Source organism: Grammomys surdaster, unplaced genomic scaffold (genome assembly GCF_004785775.1).
Source record: "Grammomys surdaster isolate TR1022 unplaced genomic scaffold, NIH_TR_1.0 63, whole genome shotgun sequence".
Taxonomy (NCBI): Eukaryota; Metazoa; Chordata; class Mammalia; order Rodentia; family Muridae; genus Grammomys; species Grammomys surdaster.
In genome coordinates, this window is record NW_021604565.1 from 25,775,830 (window position 1) to 25,795,146 (window position 19,317).

The window sequence follows — 19,317 nt, forward strand, 5'->3', positions numbered from 1 at the left end:
TGAAATTACATAATAGGAGAATGTAGGTGGAGTAGAAATGATGTAAGAGATGGGATTTTTTGTACACCTCAATGTTTAGAGAAGGATTAAGAGGTCAGGAAGTGGCATGCTTAATGAGACTGAATACAAAGAGGAGGGGAAAGTAACTCCAATGCTAGCTGGAAGGTTATGTGAGGGCAACTGAAGTGTTTCATTTGCTTACTTGGAAAATGTCATGACAGACTTCTACATTGATAGCAATTAATGAGAGAAGGGAAAAGAGAGAAAAAGAATGGAAAAAATAGATGGAAATGTTGGAGCAATGTTTCTAATAGGAAAAAATGAAAAGGTTTTGAAGATTAAATTAAGATTTGGATTTAGATAAAAATATAAATAATTCATCACAGTAACAGCAGGGATATAAGTGCACTGTGTAAGTGAGTGGGTTATAAGCAGTGTAGTGGAAGTGCTTTATGGTAAGGTCATCTGTAGACAAGATTTTTCAGATACATCTTTGGGTTGGCAAGCACATAATTAAGAAAATGGTCCCAAGGGAAAGATGGTGAGAAAGGGGGACAGAGAACATCCAAGCAAGTGCATACTGTTGGCAGAGTTCCCGAAACCACTTCAGGGTGATCCAACAGGGAAATGCTAGAGGGGAGATTTTACTTCAGAATTTCTAATGATGTAGGCATAATGTGTCTGTTCTTTATACTGCTTTTATATTTTCTTTCTGTTGTTTCTATTGGCAAAATTGCATGGGCTTTTATTTTTTTTTAGCAGTGTTAGCAAAATACAAAGGTTAGCACTTAGTAGCTCTGTGGATAGCCAAAGGCAGAACACAAGCCATTCATTTGGCTGATGCTGATTCAGATGGTTCCAGAAGTAATATGGGGCTGATCTGGCAGAAGAGATGGCAGCGTCCCAGACATGAGGCAGAAGCAGATCTCCTATGCTCCTGACAGCTAACCTTGGACTCTGCCTCCCAAGCCCATCCAGTGGCAGTATAAGTCTTTAGGAAATGAATCCACCTGTGCTTATCCTAATTTAAAGAGACTTGCTTTCTTAACAGTTATGATAACATCAACAGAAAAGACAAATTCAGTGTGCTGGAAAGTACATAAACAAAACCTGAAATTCTCAGATCACATAAATGCTTGTGATATTAACTAAAAAGCTTCTTGAGATCATACATGTAGATACTAGAATGTGTTTTGGCCACACAATTTAGAGTCACAAGGCAGAGCAACTAGTTGGACACTAAGGCTTAGAACTTGATCAAGACTTTTGATTAAACTCAAAATTGCCTCTAGTGGTAGAACTGGAAGAGAAGAACTGTGGTATGAAAAAAGTAAAAGAAATAAATTGAAACTCTTTAGAGGAAGCAAACAGAAATTCTAGAAATAAAAGAATTAATCAGAGAGAAAGAAAGAGAGAAAGAAAGAAAGAAAGAAAGAAAGAAAGAAAGAAAGAAAGAAAGAAAGGAAGGAAGGAAGGAAGGAAGGAAGGAAGGAAGGAAGGAAGGAAAGAGAAAGAGGGAGGGAGGGAGGGAGCGACAGAGAGAGAGAGAGAGAGAGAGAGAGACAGAGAGAGAGAGAGAGAGAGACAGAGAAAGGAAAAGAGAAAGTACTGTAGATACACATATACACATAAAATATTTTTAAAAGAAAATTTAGAGACAAAGAGAAAGCTGAGACTATGAGACATTTAGACATACATAAGAAAAAAATGAGCTAATATTCTAGGAAACTTGAAATGCATTGAAGAGGGCAAAACTAAGAACTTCTGCTCAAATAAAGGCTAAATGCAGAAAAATAATTTTAAAGAAATTATTGCAGAAAAATTTAAACCTGGATGAGAAAACTGCATGGCATATCACACAGAGTAGACAAGATTCATGATTACTATCTATAATGAAGATGTAGTGACTTCCTTCCCAATACCCCGATCAAACAAAGACTCTCATCAGCAGTCCCAGAAGCTATAAATTCTGAGCTGGACTCTGGTGAGGCAGGCATTAAACCAAGAATTGACCAATGGTACCACATGAAACTAAAAAGCTTCTGTGCAGCATTTGACACCACCATGCTAGCAAAGAGATAGACTACAGAATGGACAAAAGATCTTCACCAGCTCTAAATCTGAAAGAAGGTAGGATTTGATTATACAAAGAACCACCAAAAATAAAATAAACAGCAAGAAAACAAGCAACTCATTTAAAATTTGAGACACAGAACAAAACAAAAAGTTCTCAAAAGAAATCATATACATGTCTATTAAACATTATCTAAAATGTGCAACTTACCTATTCATCAAGTACACACAAATTAATGCTGCTTTGAAAGTTTTCTTACCTGAGTCACAATGACAATATTCCAAAGGAGATATGGCAACAAATGCTGGTGTGGAGAGTGGGGAAAGAAGAACTGCCATTCATTATTGGCTGGGATGTAAATCGGTGTAGTCACTGTGGAAATCAGGGTAGGCATCTTCGAGAAAGCTAAAAATAAATGTATCATGTAAAGCAACTAATCCTGTATTGTGCACAGTCTTACTGTAGAGACATTTGCTTATACACATTAACTGTTGCCCTCTTCACAGTAGCTAAGAAGTAGAAACAGTCTAGATGCTTGTCAGCCATTGATGAATGATTAACAAAAATGTGGTTCATATACAAATAGAATATCATTCAGAAGAAAAGAAAAATGAACTTCATAGGTAAATGGGTAGATTTGGAAATAGTCATTCTGAGTAGGTACCTTTGAACCATAAAGAAAAAGAATGTTGAGCTATCTCTTCCTCAGAAGTAAATGCTAGCTTTTAATACTTATGTATGTGTATTTAAATTAGAGTACACATAAATGGGAAGAAACTAGTAAAGTGTCCATGACAGTATTTCAAGAGAAACAGAGAGAAGATATACAGTATGAAGACAGAAAGAGGAGTGATGAAACAGAAATATTTAATTGGGATTAGGGATTGGGAGACTGTAGAGAAGAGAGGTATCCTGCAGGATAATAAACATTTAGTCACTTGAAAATACCAAATGGAATTTGATCTTGAATTTTATACTCAATAATAGCAGTATAATGCCTTTCCTAGACACCATATCCTATCAGTCAAAACACTCAGTTACAATTATGGGTTACTTCTGGTTTTTTGATCAGTTGAACCACGAATATTATAGGTCATTATTATTGCTTTTGGATACCTTGATAATTTGAGGGTAAGAAGCTTTTGGTGAAGATACCACATGAAAAATCAAGTTGGTATTATCCTAGAAGTTTCCCATCATCTGGCTAACTTTCATAGTGTTGGATTTTTTTTTTTATAATACTACCTAGAAGGAATAATCAACATCAGCTAGCTGTGAAGCCAGTCAAGAAGTATAATTACTAGCCTGGAAAGGTATGATAACTACTGAAATAGTGGTGGAAATTTTCATCAAGAAACAACCTACTTTCATCATGCCTAGTACTGTAAGGATCCGAAAATCACTGAAGGAAGTCCTCAGACTCAGATAGAATGCAAAAACAAAGAACATTTTTTTCTTCAGAAACAACCAGCATGCTGGGATTAACTATTCTTTGAAATATTAACCCAAATAAAGGCATTCAAGCCTTCTTATAACTATCTATAAGGATTAGGTAATCTAACATTTCATAGGTGCTAGGCAGTCACAGATGATCAGTGGTCTACAATATGTCATAAATATTCAATCATGTGATTGAAACAGGGCTGCCCAGCACAGATGGCCCAATCCAAGATATTTCCCAATTTTTGTGGTTATCCTCAGGCTGTTCTTTGGGAAAGGGTTTTATGATCTTGTTCTGGATTTTATGACCATAGGGCTGATGTGTTATGACCTAGTTTTTAGGACTTCTGGTCTATTGCTGAAGCTGGTGACTTATGATCTTTTTTGAAATTAGTCCTGATCCTCAAAACAGAGACAAATAGGGTTCTTAAATGGAGATAAATGGGTTTTATATTGTCCTTTCATATCATTAACTGTACCAATTCCCATGGCTGGCTAGTTTGTAGATCTTAGGGAAAACCTAGTCCTGCTCTGTTCAATGGACAAAAAAATAAAAAAAAATGCACTAGGTTCTTAACTTTATATACATAGATTAGTGCATCTTCAACCCTCATCAGACAAGTTTCTGTATAAGGTAAATGACTAATACAGAGACACATGACTGTTCAATATGAAGAAAAAAAGAAATTGTGCATGGTCAGTTCACAGCACTGCTACCCAGAAGAATTCACATTGCCTATGAACACACGCATAGGACATTTGTGTAATCAGACCCATCCCAATCCTTGAATGAATTGGACAGGAGCTTAGAAAACTACCATCCCAAGCTGAGAGATATTGAAAACAGATGAGTATTGATAGATAGAGAGAAACTCAGTGTTCTTTGGGAATGGAATGTGAACCCATTTACTAGTATATGGTCCTACACTCAAGCAAGTAGAGAAAGCACTATGAGGACTGAATGGGTATTTTTAAAGTGCAAAGTGTCCATGGAATTGAGAGAAAAAGCAGCAAGGAAGACAGGAGGATAACGGATGAATTAGGTAGGGGGGGTGAACTGAATTTGATTAAAACACATTGTATGAGTATATAAAATTCTCAAAACTAAGTTTAAAGCAGAGTAATATATTTCAAGCAATTAAAGTAAACAGCAGACAAAATTACTTTATTAAGCAATGTCAGATATGTACACACTGAGCTAATTTCTGAGAAACTAGCAAACATGCAGAATGTATTTAAAGGAATGAGATACATGGAGGACTGACATTTTATTATTTCTTGGAGTATAAGAAAAAAAACAAATGTCAGAAAAGGATGAAGAAGGAGAGGACTTTTAGGGAGTGAGGTGGTTTGAATAGGTCTGGCTCCCATAAACTCATGTCTTTGAATCTTTGGGCCATAGGGGGTGGCAGTATTAGGATATATGGCTTCTTGGAGTAGGTATAACCTTGTTGGAGGAAATGTGTCACCCTGGTATGGGTTTTCTGTTCTATGCTCAAGCTACACCCGGTGTGCCACACAATCTACTTCTGCTATCTTCAAATCAAATGTAGAACTCTCAGCTCCTTCTCCAGTACCATGTCTGCCTGCATACTGCCAAGTTCTGTGCCATGACAATAATGAACTAAATTTCTGAAACTCTTCACCCTCCCTGCAATTAAATATTTTTCTATATGAGAGTTGCTGTGGCCACAATCTCTTCACAGCAAGAAAACCCTAAGTCAGGGAAGATACTGCTCCCACACCTTCCAGTGATATTATAGGAAGAACAGAATAAAATACAACACAGCTAGTCATAACAAACGCCTTTCCAGCAAAACACAAAAATTAACAAACCCTTCTTAATAACTACCTTAAATTCAAATAACTTTCATTAATTACCAAAAGTATACATACTGGATTTAAAAACAAAATTTTTTCATCATCTTGTCTCAAATAAGCATATTTCACTGTCAAAGAGGCAATAAAACTAAGAATCACAGGTCATAAGCCATCCTAGCAAGAAAATGGTGTATGAAAGTAGGCAATTCTGAAGGTGTTACAAGAGTTGATCTTGAATTATTGCAGAGAGTCGAGGAAGCAAAGGCATCATGAGTTTGTACAGAGACCAGGATGCAGATCTGACAAGTCCAGTATAGAATAGAAGAGCCAAAAATTAGTCTACATAAAGACAAATGCCAGAGGAGTCAAAAGCATGCAACAGATGGCTCTGGAAAAACTGAGTGTGTACCTGAAGAAGAACTGATTCTACTTAGAATCCAGTTTACACTGGACAACAACCGAATTTTAATGGGTCAATGTCTTGAATATAAGGAATTAAATTTTGAATGAACTTGATTAAAACAGAGGAAAGGGGCTGGAGAAATGGCTCAGCGGTTAAGAGCACTGGCTGCTCTTTCAGATGTCCTGAGTTCAATTCTCAGAAACCACATGGTGGCTGACAACCATCTATAATGTGATCTGATGCCCTCTTCTGGTGTGTTTGAAGACAGTGACACTGTAACCATGCATAAAATAAATAAATAACTCTTTAAAAAAATAACAGAGGAAAACACTTCCTCTTATAGAAATAGAACATTTTTAAAAGTTTTAGAAACTTTTATAAAAAGTACCACGACCACAAAGGTAATAGTAACAAGAATTACCAAAGGGATTCAATAACATTTCAAAAATTTTAATGTAGTGAAACCACCATGGAAATCCATATGGAGCTTTCTCATAAAAACTAGAAATAGGACCATACCACTGTGTTATAACATAGCACGGCTCATAACTGAAAGAGTCTAGTAAAAACCTCCCAGGTATTCCTTCAAATCCATATTTATCAATGTCCCACTCTAAATTGTCAGGAAATGATAACAAGCCTTGGTGACCATCAGCAGATAAACAAAAATGAAATGTTGATATGTATGACTATGACGGTCATTTATTATGTTAAAAAAATAAGCCAGTCTTGGAAATAAGGATACTGTATTTCTTCCCCTATAAAACATACAGATTTTAATTTATGTGTGACTGGGTATGTAGGTCATGAAACTAGACATGGGAGGAAAAGAGGAAGGAGTGGGAAGAATACAATTGAGTACATGTATCATGAAAACAGAGCCAATGTTACAGGAGGGAAAAGGAAGCCAAGATCATACACAGGAAAGAGCATACATACAGCAGCCAGGGAGGAAGATTAACAAAACCCAAAATGAAAGACACAAACATATGAGGTATATTTTTAAAAAATGATACATAAATACCATATACCTGTTCAAGCTGGTATAAATGTATAAGTTGTCATATCATATTTATTTACAAAATGCTTTGTGTTAGAAACTAATGAATAAAATTTCAGTAACTGTTAGTGATATTAATTCCTGTATAGAAAAGATAGTTACTTGAATAAATATTTTTTCAGCCATGATGTATGTCATCAGTGTTAATATTTTCACTTTTTCATAAAAAATATCAATTGAAACTCTACATGTTTGATTTTAGTGTCTCTAAGATTAGGTGATAAATTTTGTAAGATTAGTTTCTTTTTTTTTTTCTCTGTCAATTCTGTGTACTTGAAACTGGAACTAAATTGAATGTAAGATTTTTATGAAGAGTCCTTCAATAGAAGACACAGTGTGCTTATATATATTTTTGTTAAGTTACTTAAGAGTAAAAAAGTAAATGACGTTAGCTCACTGTATGAAAGGGCTATTTGTATTTTTTTAAAAACTAGAATACAACAGGTTTAAAATCCCTTAAGGAGGTGTAAGCCTATGAAAAAAGCAGGGAAACTTCTATGGAAACAAGTGTTAGCTCCAGGGAAAGTCATAAATTAGAGTGTTTTGTAGAGAGACTTGGATTTTTGCAACAAACAGCTGTTAGATTACCTAGCTAGCTGATTTTTTTGAAGTTTATTATTTCTGTTAGAATTATTCCCACTTTCTATTTATTTCATGTGTTTTAGGTTTCTGCTTTTTAAATCATTCTTAGCAATAAGGAATTCTACAGCGATTTTATTTTAAAACACAAAACTTATTGCAGTATAAAATTAGCAATTTTCTCCCTTCAATTTTCCAACTGTTCACTGAGTGTAAATTGTTTTTTAAAGATAACAAAATAAAAGAAAAATATGCACCTTCACATTCCCATCTCCTCTGTTATGGCTGTAAACATCCTCCCTCAACTAATACACAGATAACTAAGATACACTTTTTTTCTTTTTTAAAAGAGTGACAATAATTCAAGAAAACAAAATAGTGACAGCATGTTGTTGTCAAAACCTGTTTGGCAATGTGTAAGGGATGGCTTGACAAGGTTCCTGCCCCTTGAACAGAGAGCTAGCAGAACGAGGGGCTCCATAAGTGTCAATGGCTATGGGAGAAAGTCTTGTTTGTATAATACTGTATATATTTTGAAGTTTCTCTTTTGAGGAATGTCCTCTCTGCCAAGGTTAATGCTACCATGATCATTGTAAACAGCCCAAGTCTGGAAGCGAGAGCGTGTCTATGTCTTAGCAACATGCTAGAATGTTGTGACTTTCAGAATAGTCCTCAAGGCTGCCCCACCTGGGAAACATGGAAGTCCGGGGTGACCACCACCTCGTAGGGGATAGATAGGCTCTGAGGGAGCAAGTCCAAAGTGAACTACAACCACTACAAATCTGCAACTTGGAATCAAAACAAAGTAAAACAGCCAAACAAATGTGATTGGTAAGTTTTTCTGTTTTGTTTTCTGTTTTCTGTTTTGGAATTCGGACACTTGGAGAGATGGGAAGACTAGAAGCAATGTAGACCTTCATCACACCCGACACAAGAGCAATATTTTGTCTTTTTGACTTTGAAGTCTGAATGAATGCCACCCTACATCTATGTGTCTGATTTTGTTTGGTTTCCTCTGTGTTGGTGTACTGTATATATATACTAGTGTCTACTCTCTGTTGGATTTGTATATTCACATTTTGTTGCAGGGATGGGAGGTGGACAAAATACAGTCAAACGAACCCTGAACTACATGCTGCAACATTTCCAGAAATTCCCTAAGCTTGACTATGAAGTAAAGTTACTACCTTGGAAGCTCCACAACCTTTGCCAACCAGAATAGTCCACCTTTGATGTGGGCTGGCCAATGATAGGTTATTTGACTCCCAAACTCCCAGGAAAACTCTGGCAGGGAATCATTGCCTCCTACATCAGTATCCTCACATCGACCTTCTTCTGGAGCACCCTGCCATAGCTGAGCTGTTAAGCAAGTAAGCAGAGCTTTTCTGGTTTATCCATTTTAATCACACATTAACTTGCTGGGAACTGTTTTCTTCGCTCATCTACCCACTTGGCAGATTATTAGTGGGCCCCAGATTCAGAAAGTTGGGTTGAGATGCAGAAACGAGGGCCAACTGAATACTGCCCTCAACATTACTAGAACAGACCTGAACACTGATCAAGGTGTGCCTGTTGGAGGTGCCAGCTAGATCCTGAAAAAGAGCACTGGCTATAAAGCCAACAAACTTCTAAAACATTATTGAGTTATAGAGGAATCCTTTCCTGAGTTCCTGGAGTGTATCAGAGAAGCATATCAGAAGTTCACACCTATTGACCCAGACCTTCCAGAGAACCAGCAGGCTATTAATATTGCTTATATTACCAACTCAGCCTTGATATTCTCAGAAAGTTAAAAAATTGTAAGATTTTACTCAGAGACTTTAACAAAACACAACCAGATTTGGTAGAGCAAGGGTGGGTTAGGGGTAGAATGGAGGCAGGCACATAGGACTGGTTAGGATATTAGTAACCTTGTTCAGGGAGGGATTCTAGGACAGCCAGAAATTCCACAAGCTCCCAAAATAAACATGGACCGTGCTAGAAAAAAGTCCAATTGTATTCCAATAATGTAAATTATTTGGGGTATGACTCAGAAGGTAGAGACTAGGTAGAGAAGGATTCAAGCTATTCTAAATGTTTCTGAGCCACGGGAAAAGAGTTGGATTAGAGAATTTCTAGGAATAACCAGACAATGCAATCTATGGATACTGACTTTTGCTGAAATAGAACCAGAATCTGAAAGAAAAATGACCCATTGAAATGGAGGGAAAAGAGAAGATTTTTAAAAACTGAAAGAAGCCTTGACATCAGCAGGAGCAGACTGGCTACCTGATATTAATAAATCTCTCCACAGAGAGCATGTATGTTTTTATTACTGAACAAGATTCATGGTGCCTTGTACCAGACACAGGGTCTTCTGACTTTAGAGACTTCTGACTTTTAGATTAAAAATAACGGCATCTCAGCCTTCCTAGCAGCTATCTGGTTGACAAAGACTTGCCATCATCCATTGCTCAGAACACCAAAACAAGGACTCATTTGAAGCCTGAGACAACATATTTGCTGATGTCATGGCAAGAAGGGAGCCTCAGAGCTAGTGGGGTCACTACAGACATTAGGCCCTACCAGAGGTCTCATTCTTCTGCCTGAGCCAGACTTCTTAGATTTGCTTGTTGACCTACCAGATCAGTAAAAGCTAATGAAATCACTGAAAAGCTACTGATGGATGTTATTTAATCTTCCTTCTCTTTGGAGTCTAACAGTGGCCTGGTGTTTATAATCAGAGTAACTTAACAAGTACCCAAATCTCTATGAATATGTTAGAAACAACACAGTGCCTAATAGCCATGGAACCCATAGAAAGAGCAAATAAAATTATTAAAATAAAATCTTTGACTAAGTTTCAGGCAGAATATCATGAAGGGTGGATAGATTTACTCCCTTCTTTCTTTAGAAGTAGATGCTCACACTACAGAGATAAGGTGAAGCCATTTGAAATGATGGTTAGGCACCCTGTCTCCTCTCATTCCTGCCAATAGGAAGCCTCTAGCTATTGAACTGTTTAATAATTCTTTCCGGAAGTCCTTACAGGCCATTGCAGAAGTCAACTAGATCTATCCTAAACAACATGAGCTACCTCTGATTGAGCCAGCTCACTAGTTCCAACCCCGGTATGAATTTTGCCCAGAAAAACTCTGGAGCCTCCTTGGATGAGACCTTTTCTATAATTCTGACTATGCCAACAGCTGTCAAGAAGCAGAAACCACAGCTTAGATCCACCATTTCCATCTAAAGGCAGATATGACTATCTAAAACAAAGGAGGAAAATAGAGAACAAAGCAACACTCCCAGCATCTTATATCTGGCCAACTAAAATTGAAATGAAAGACTGAGAATTGTCTCAAATCTCAGACTGAGAAGTAATAGACATTTTTTAGAATGTCATTTCCCAATCTGTGTTTAGTTTTGACCTCTGTGATTTCTTGTGCTAACTGGGGAAGTTACAGAGTTTATCCTATTGTAGGACCAGCATGCAGGAAATGTGTCTTTAGTCAATGCAGCTTTAAACTTGCTCACCTGATGGACCAGTACACTGTCACAATAAGTATAGAGAATATCATTGCTATACCACAGTCTGTACAACTGAGTCTAGAGGCTCTTATACAGCCATGGGTGAACACAAAGACCCCTATATCTTCCTCTAGTGGGAAAGTTCTACCGTCCAATCCACCCAACCAGGATTCAAACTTAAGACTTGTAACTCCTTCATTGTCAAGGTTAAGGTCTGGAATGAATTAAGTGCTAAATACTGGCTTAGAGGGGCTCATACTCAAATATGGTGGCTATGGAGATTTCCCTATTAAAAGAGGAGTATCACTCTACTGGGCTAATTGCATAATTCCTCCCAGTAAAATCTGTCTCCTCTAACTAAAGACTAAGATATACCCCCTTTCTATCCCCCTTAAAGCCTCTTCTCCAGTTATAATGGTTCAGTTCTCATACATTGCCAAGAGCCCGTAGTGTTGGCGTCACAGAAAATTTGGGGATATTCATTTTATGTTCTGCCCAACAGTTACCTAGCAACAGCCAGGTAGGCCTGGCTTGTTATAAAAGGGAAGTTTGGCCTCTCTGACTCTCTCTAACTCTCTTATCCACTTTGCTCTTCCTGACTCCTTTCTCCATCTCTCCCCTACCCCCCTCTCTCTCTCTTCATGTGTTCCTGCCAGCTTCTTGTCTACTCATTCACTCTCTATCCTTTCTGTTTCCTCTCTTTCTCTGCATCTACTCCCTTTCAATGACCCTTTCCATACCCCCAGTAAACTCTATTCTATACTCACCCATAGTATGGCTGGTAACTCAGGACAGAGAAATATTCCTGGTTTTTATAAAACACAACACTTAGGATAACAGACCCAACACTGGTCCTACTCCAAAATCTACCTTAAGCTCCATTCTTGCAAATTGTCCCTAAGTTTGAGATATTGAGGTTATTGCAGTAGATGGATAAATTAATCATATTCTTCTTAACTTGGGAAAGGATTAGTGGCTTTGCCTATGTCCTAGACCTCCACGTTCTGTGGGGGTAGTAGTCAAATTTTCTGTGACTTCAACCACTTACCCAAGAAAGAATTTGAATTGAAACTCAGAGGAAAGTAAGGTCACCTGAGGAGATTTCCAAGGAAAAGATGTTTGGCTAATATCTTCAGTTTATGATCTCACAGACTCTCCTGTAGCCATGTTTGTAACGTCACCATATATACCAGCAGGTCTGAACATACTAGAATATGCTTCCTGGCTCCTCAAGAGACATGCTAGGCCTGCATATTGAGACTATCTAAACATGTGATGGCTGAACATGTTGAATTAAGGCCAGAAAAAAGAAAATTGATGAATTTTAACTTACTTCATCTCACAAGTAGACCTGTGTACATGAGAAGAAGGTAAAAGATTTTTGCCTGCATTCAGAGAACACTTCCATTGTGAAGGCCAACAAGGCCTGGTGAGAACAAATCGACTAAAAATAGAGCTATAGTTTTTTTTTCCCTCCTGTCATAGCAGGAATGGCAGGTGCAGAGGCCTTGGGGAGCATCAACCCTAATTACCCGAGATCAGAATTTTACAGCCCTGAATAATAAAGTAGACCAAGATACACAACACCTAAAAGACTCCAAAGAGCAACTTGAAAACAAGTAGATTCCTTAGTAGAAATCGTTTTACAAAACCAGCTAGGACTTGATTTGTTATTCCTAGGGGAAAGAGGACTCTGTGCAGCATTAGGTGAAAAGTATTGTTCTTATGCCCAGGAATTGTCAGAGAAATACTGGATATGGTACAGAAATGGTATGTTTTTTTTTCCTCTTCATAGCTAAAATGTTTTTAAGTGTCATAGGTGAGGCAACTCCCTTAGTGCTCCTTGGCATTACAATCGCTGTAAGCATTCTAAGTTGCTTGTCAGCATACACTAAGGGAAGGATCAACCCTGTTAATATATTAGCTACACAGGCTCAATACCAAGCTCTACTTCAACATGAATCAGTGTTTGATCCATATGATAAGAGCCAGGGTTACTGTAAGGTCACAACAGCCAACTCTAACCTGATGGCCCTGTTCTTTTGCCTGTCCAGAAATGAACCACTCTACCCCAGTCATTAGAGTGCTGAGACCTGAGAGATAACTTATACGGATCCCCTGTGATGACTAAAGAAATCTAAAATGGAGCCAGGTATCCCTTAATGGCTGCTGACCTTTTGCTCTAGAATGCCTGAGAGGTCCTTGTGGCCTGCAGATGAGATAAGAATAGGATCATAGGCTGTGAGGTATTAACAGCTGCCTTTGCTTCTGTAGAATCTGCTTATGTATAGGGAAGGAATGAAATGGTCTTTTATTACTGTATAGCAAGAAAAAATAAAAAATAAAACAAACAAAGATTGGAGGAAGTAAAACATTTCCTTACCCAATCGTGAATTCCATGGGTATTTGTAATGCATACCTTTCTGATATCTGCCCTTAATGTGCAAAGGGATTTGTAAGGGTGGGACTGGGGTGGGGAGAGGTCTGTGATTGGGATGTAAAGTGTATATATAAAATCATTATTGATGAAAACAAAAAACTCCCTAATTTTCACTTCCACATGAATCTAAGACTGCTGTCCTGCTAGCAGTAAGAATAAATTTTTTAATCTAAATAACAACAACAAAATAGTAATACTATCGAGTATTAAAACTAAAGTCCAAGGAAATTAAATATTGATGTGCAGAGAGGCAGAGCAATGGTTTAAGACAGATGTATGCCTCAAAAGGGAGTATTTAACTGTCTAGAGTAAATAGGTTAAGCTAGAGAAAGATAGTGAAGAGCAAAAATATATTAGAACCAAGCAAAAGAAAAGGCAATGTGAGAAGTGACAGAGGGAAAGGATGAAAATTAACATAAGAACCTTTAGTCAAGTGTGCTTAATACCCTCTTTCCTATGGCTTTGAATCTACCACATGAAATATCTCTTAAAGTTGCTATTAAAGAACACTTTTGCTTTTTAGTAGCATAGAAATAATGGAAAATATTTTAAATGATTTGATCTCCAGTGACATTCAAACAAGAAATAACTCTGCTGACAAATCCAGTATGCCTTGTGTCATGTGAACATCCTCACAGACCCAGATCTCTATCTTATTTGTGTTCCTTGCTTTTTCATTTGTGTTAAACTTCTCTTCAACTTTTACTTCTCAAATATTGTTTTGAGAAAGAAACAAAAGCCAATAACATCCAGTCTTTAATCTCATGTTCAGATTCAATTACAAAAAAATCCTTTCATTGCCTTCCTATTAAATGTGAACATAAATGTTAGTACACATGGTATGTTAACAACCTAAAGTGAGTCTGTATTAACAGTATTCAATTCTTGGTAAATAAAAATGGATTTACTTTAGAGACTACAGTAGCTTCAAATGTTGATAAGATTGAAGAGGAAATCCAACCTCTCTACCTGTGAAGTTAAAGGAGCAGGGGATACTTCCTGTAGAACAAAAACCCAATTTAGAACATAAAAGAATGGAAACCCACACACACTACTCACCCCTTAGGTGAGTCACCCAGAGGTGAGTCTACCTCTGCTGGAGGCCTGCCTGACACACACAGCAGGTCTCGCAGGCACTGTTGTGAGCAGAAAGCAGTGAAGGAGTGATGCAGGGGATTAGTAGTGGGTGGGATATGGAGAGAGGAAGAACTGGTGACCTGAGAGTGGTGACAGGTGAGAGGGAGGACTGAGGTAGACAGTGGATCCTGCCCAGTGGAGTCCACTGGATGATTTACATCAACCCACAGCTTAAGCAGATGCAGTTAGCCCCCTTAACAAGATGGCTGGATGTGAGAGATCACCCTAGATGCTAGCAATAGCAACAAAAGCCCAAGATGAGGAAGTTTTCACTTTCTAGATTAGCCCTCTTTGTAGGACCACCATGAGGTTTGCTACCACAATGCTGTGCGCCATTTACGAATCAGTGGAACTGATGTGGGCTAGGTCTGATTTAATGTCTAAGAATCATGTTGTGACCTGACTACATACAGATATTCATGGCCTGTGCTGTGGTCTTATTCCATGTTGATATCCCTGGGCTGTGCTACACCCATGGACCACACTGATGTGAATGAATGGCCTATACTGGCAGCAGAGATTATAGCGGTGATCAGGTCCATGCTGCTGGGAGAGGGCCATGACTGGGTTCTTGGCCTTAGAGCTACTGAGTCTACATTGATAGCCCTGACCTAAACTAACACTTCAAGCCATGTGGATGTTCATGGTCTGTGCTGTAGCATGAAGCCATGTTGGTGTCCATAGGATACTGCCACTGAGGACCACATTGATGTGGGTGGCCTGAGTTGCTACTAGGGTCCATGTTGATGTCCAGATCAGTGCTGTCACTGAGAGCCATGACTAGGTTCATGCTCCTACTGCAGCTGGATATGTATTGATGCCCATGGCCCATGCTCTCACCAAAGGCATGCAGAAATACATTTTCAGTGCCTCAACCTAAAGCCATGTTGATGTTCTTGGGCTGTCCTGTGGGCAAGGGACTTTTGATCTATACAGCCTTCCTGAGCTGCTACCTAAAGCCATGGTGATGTCTAAGTTCATGATGCCACAGGGGGTCATGTCTGGTGCCATGGTGATACTTAACTACAGCTGAGATTGTACTGACATCCATAGCCAATGTCACCAAATGCCAAGTGAATGTCCATGGTTTATGCTGTAGCTAGAAGCCATCCTGATGTCTTTGATCCTTGCTACATTGGAGGGCCTTACCAGGGTCATAGTCCTGCCTTTGCTGTGAGCCTTGTTTTTGGTCTGTGCTGACCCCCAAAACCATGTTGAAGCCCAGAATTCATGTTCCTGTTCTCCAAAATGTAAATAAGCTACTTTCACAATGATATCGAGGACTTCAGACAAACAGTTGAGAAAGAGAGACATGGAAGACTTCTGTAACAACCCATACCTCTACTCTAACCTCCCCCCCCCCATACTAAAAGCCTAGTCAGGAAGCCATTAGAAAGAACTCTTAAAAACTGTGATAGGATGCTGAGATGTTGCCCTCCAGAGTAGATTACTTCCAACAGGGAAGTGGGATAGGAAGGAATCACATCCATATAAAGATCAGGTCACTGAGAGTTTGACTATACCACAGTGAATATGTAAATAACACAAATTGAATGTTGTTTGTTTGGTTGGTTTAGTTTTTTGTTTGTTTGTTTTTTGGGTTTTCTTGTTGTTGTTTTGTTTGTTTTTGTTTGTTTGTTGGGTTTTTTGTTTTGTTTGTTGTTAGGAGGTACTATTGTGGCAGAAAGGACACAAAAGGACTGGCGAGTGAATGTGATAGGGTTGTATGTTGTGAAATCCCCCTAAAAATCAATAAAAGTATTATGTTAGAAAATAAAACAGTAAAAACGTATCTGGGGGTACACACTTTTCAGCAACTAGATTACAGTACACCACAAAGTGCCTACCTTCACAAGCTGAAAAGACTCAGACCACAACCATATAAAGACATGCCAATTTGTAGTTATTTTCCTCATTTATCTGCTGTGTTTCACTATAAACCAGAAGTTAACTACTCATGTTTCTGGATGGTACTCTCAGGACCCATTCCGGATCTGAGCACTGTTCAAATCATGAATCATGTACTTTTGTTCAAATGACCACCGTGAAAACTGATTTGTCTTATTTTTGTTTTAGCAGACCTGATATAGAATAAACTACAGTAGTCAATGCTTAGCCCTGTGAAAAACAGGATGTCACTGGCTCCAAATTTATCAAACTTTACAAACAAATGCATAATACAATGCTGCTCCAGCTTTTTTTTTTTGGCACTTGCCAGATCTGGTAACTGTGGTACATCTATTCTTTCTGAGATCTGTTCCTAATTCTTCATTTGCATAAAGAGTTAGAAGTCTATAACAGTGGATTATTAAAAACAGTAGAAAATGTTAATCTGGTTCTAAATAGTCTAGATAGAGACAGGCACTTATCTGAAACACAGCAGATAAATGAAGAAAATAACTGCAATTTGTCATGCCCTTATATGGTTGTGGTCTGAGTCTTTTCAGCCTGTGAAGGTAGGCACTTAAAAAGAGACTGCACAGGTGTTGTTGAGAGATCAAACACACTAACAGTTTAAGATCCCTTAACAGCAAAAGCAAGCTTAGAACACCAAGCACACAAATTTCCAATTCTACAACTTCTATTTAACAGCAATTTAAAACATGAGCTCTAGTAAGGAGCTCTGGAACATGCCTTTAATTTCAGCACTCTGAAGGCTGAGGCAGGCGGAACTCTAGAGTATTCCAGGCTAGCCTTTCTACAAAGTGAGTTCCAGGACATCCAGTGCTTCATAGAAAAAATCTGTCTCAAGCAACGACAACAGCAATAAAAACGAATTCAAATTATTATGTTTTTACATTCTGAAAATATATTACTGATACTTCCAAATATAAGCTTAAATATCAGTTTTTTACTTTTAAGAGGCAAGCATTGACTTCAAAGTACAGAGATTCAAATTGCCTTTAAGAATATGAAAACAGTTTATTCTTTATTCTCCCTTTTTAAATTTTGCCTGTTTGTTTTCATGATATCATTTTTTTCTTCTTTTCAGAAACTATCAAGTTGAGTACAGTGCAAAATGAAAAAGAACAAACACAAGTCTTTTTCTTTGTAAATTAGCCTAAGGGAGAAACATTTAAAATTGTACAAAATCTGCCAATGGTATCTAATAGCCTAAAATTTTGGTTATCAGATTTTTGTTACTTACTTTAAGAAACTAGAGCTAATCAAATGAACCAATTTATATTTTTTCTACTTGTATCTTTGTATGTCATGGCAAATACACATAATAACTAATAAGCAAATGTGTTCAGTAATAAGTAGTCAATTGTACACTATAGTTAATTTAAAACTGGGGCTATTCTCATATAAAGAACCACAAATCTGTGTGTCCAGTTCTCACACATACTGGTTATTTAAGTAGATGATTTTAACGCCATTTATCAAAGTCTTTCTACCAATCAATGATAGAGCACAGAGCATCAAGTCTATTAATAAATGAAAGCAGGAAAGATGAATCGACTTTAAAATATAATTGGAGCATAGAAATTCTTTTCTTGGATCTGCTTCAGTGTCCTGAGCAGACTTAGATTGCCAGCTCTTCATCCATTCCTCAAAACACCCAGAAGAGGGTGGACTCTCACAAGCTCTAACACTCCCAGGATCACTGGAAAGGAGGCAGCAACTCCTGCCCCAAATAGGGAGTAATTGGGACCCCTTGGGACCCAGTAACTTCCTTCCAGCCAGTAGCACAGGTTCCTTCCAGTCTGCACCAGTACCCTGAGCAGACCTTGGGCTCCAGCTTTACACCTAATCCCATAACACCCAGAGAAGGCTGGATTCCCAGGAGCTCTAACACATCCAGGATAATAAATGAGGAGGCAGCAACACGTCACCCCCCAAACAGGGAGTAATTGGACACCCTGGGACCCAGGAAGCCCTGCCCAGCCAATGACACAGGTTCCTTTTGGTCTGCACCAGTTCCCTGAGCAGACATTGGGCACCACCTCTTCACAAAATCCCATAACACCCAAAGAAAGCTGGACTCCCAGCTCTCACACACCCAAGAACATAGGATCACAGAATCTCAGGAGCTTGGTAACATCAGGGTTTCAGGATCCCAGAGGCAGCCTGACTCCCAGGGGCTCTTACACCCAGGATTTCAGGAACACAGGATGACAGAGACAGCTGAACTCTGAGGAGTTCAGACAAAACCAAGATAACATGAAAGGCAGGCTCCAGTCACAGACGATGAGTGCAGGCTTAAGAACATAAGTAATAAAAAACAAGATTAATTGGCATCATCAGAACTTAATTCTTCCACCATAGCAAGTCCTGAATACCCTATAACACTGGAAAAGCTAGGTTCAGATTTAAAATCACTTCTCATGATGGTGATAGAGGACTTTAAGAAGGACATAAATAACTTCCTCAAAGAAATGTGGGAGAACACAAGTAAACAGGTAGAAGCCCTTAAAGGGGAAACGCAAACATCTCTTAAAGAATTACAAAAAAACACAACCAAACACATGAAGGAATTGAACAAAAACATCCACAACATAAAAATGGAAGTAGAAACAATCTTACAAAGGGAGACTACCCTGGAGATAGAAAACCTAGGAACGAGATCAGGAGTCATAGATGCAAACATCACCAACAGAATACAGGAGGTAGAAGAGAGAACCTCAGGTGCAGAAGATACCATAGAAAATATTGACACATTGTCAATGAAAATGCAAACTGCAAAAAGTTCCTAGCCCCAAAACATCCAGGAAACCCAGGATGCAATGAGAAGACCAAATCTAAGGATAATAGATATAGAAGAGAATGACAATGAACAACTTTAAAGGCCAGTAAATATCTTCAACAAAATTATAGAAGGAAACTTCCCTAACGTAAAGAAAGAGATGCCT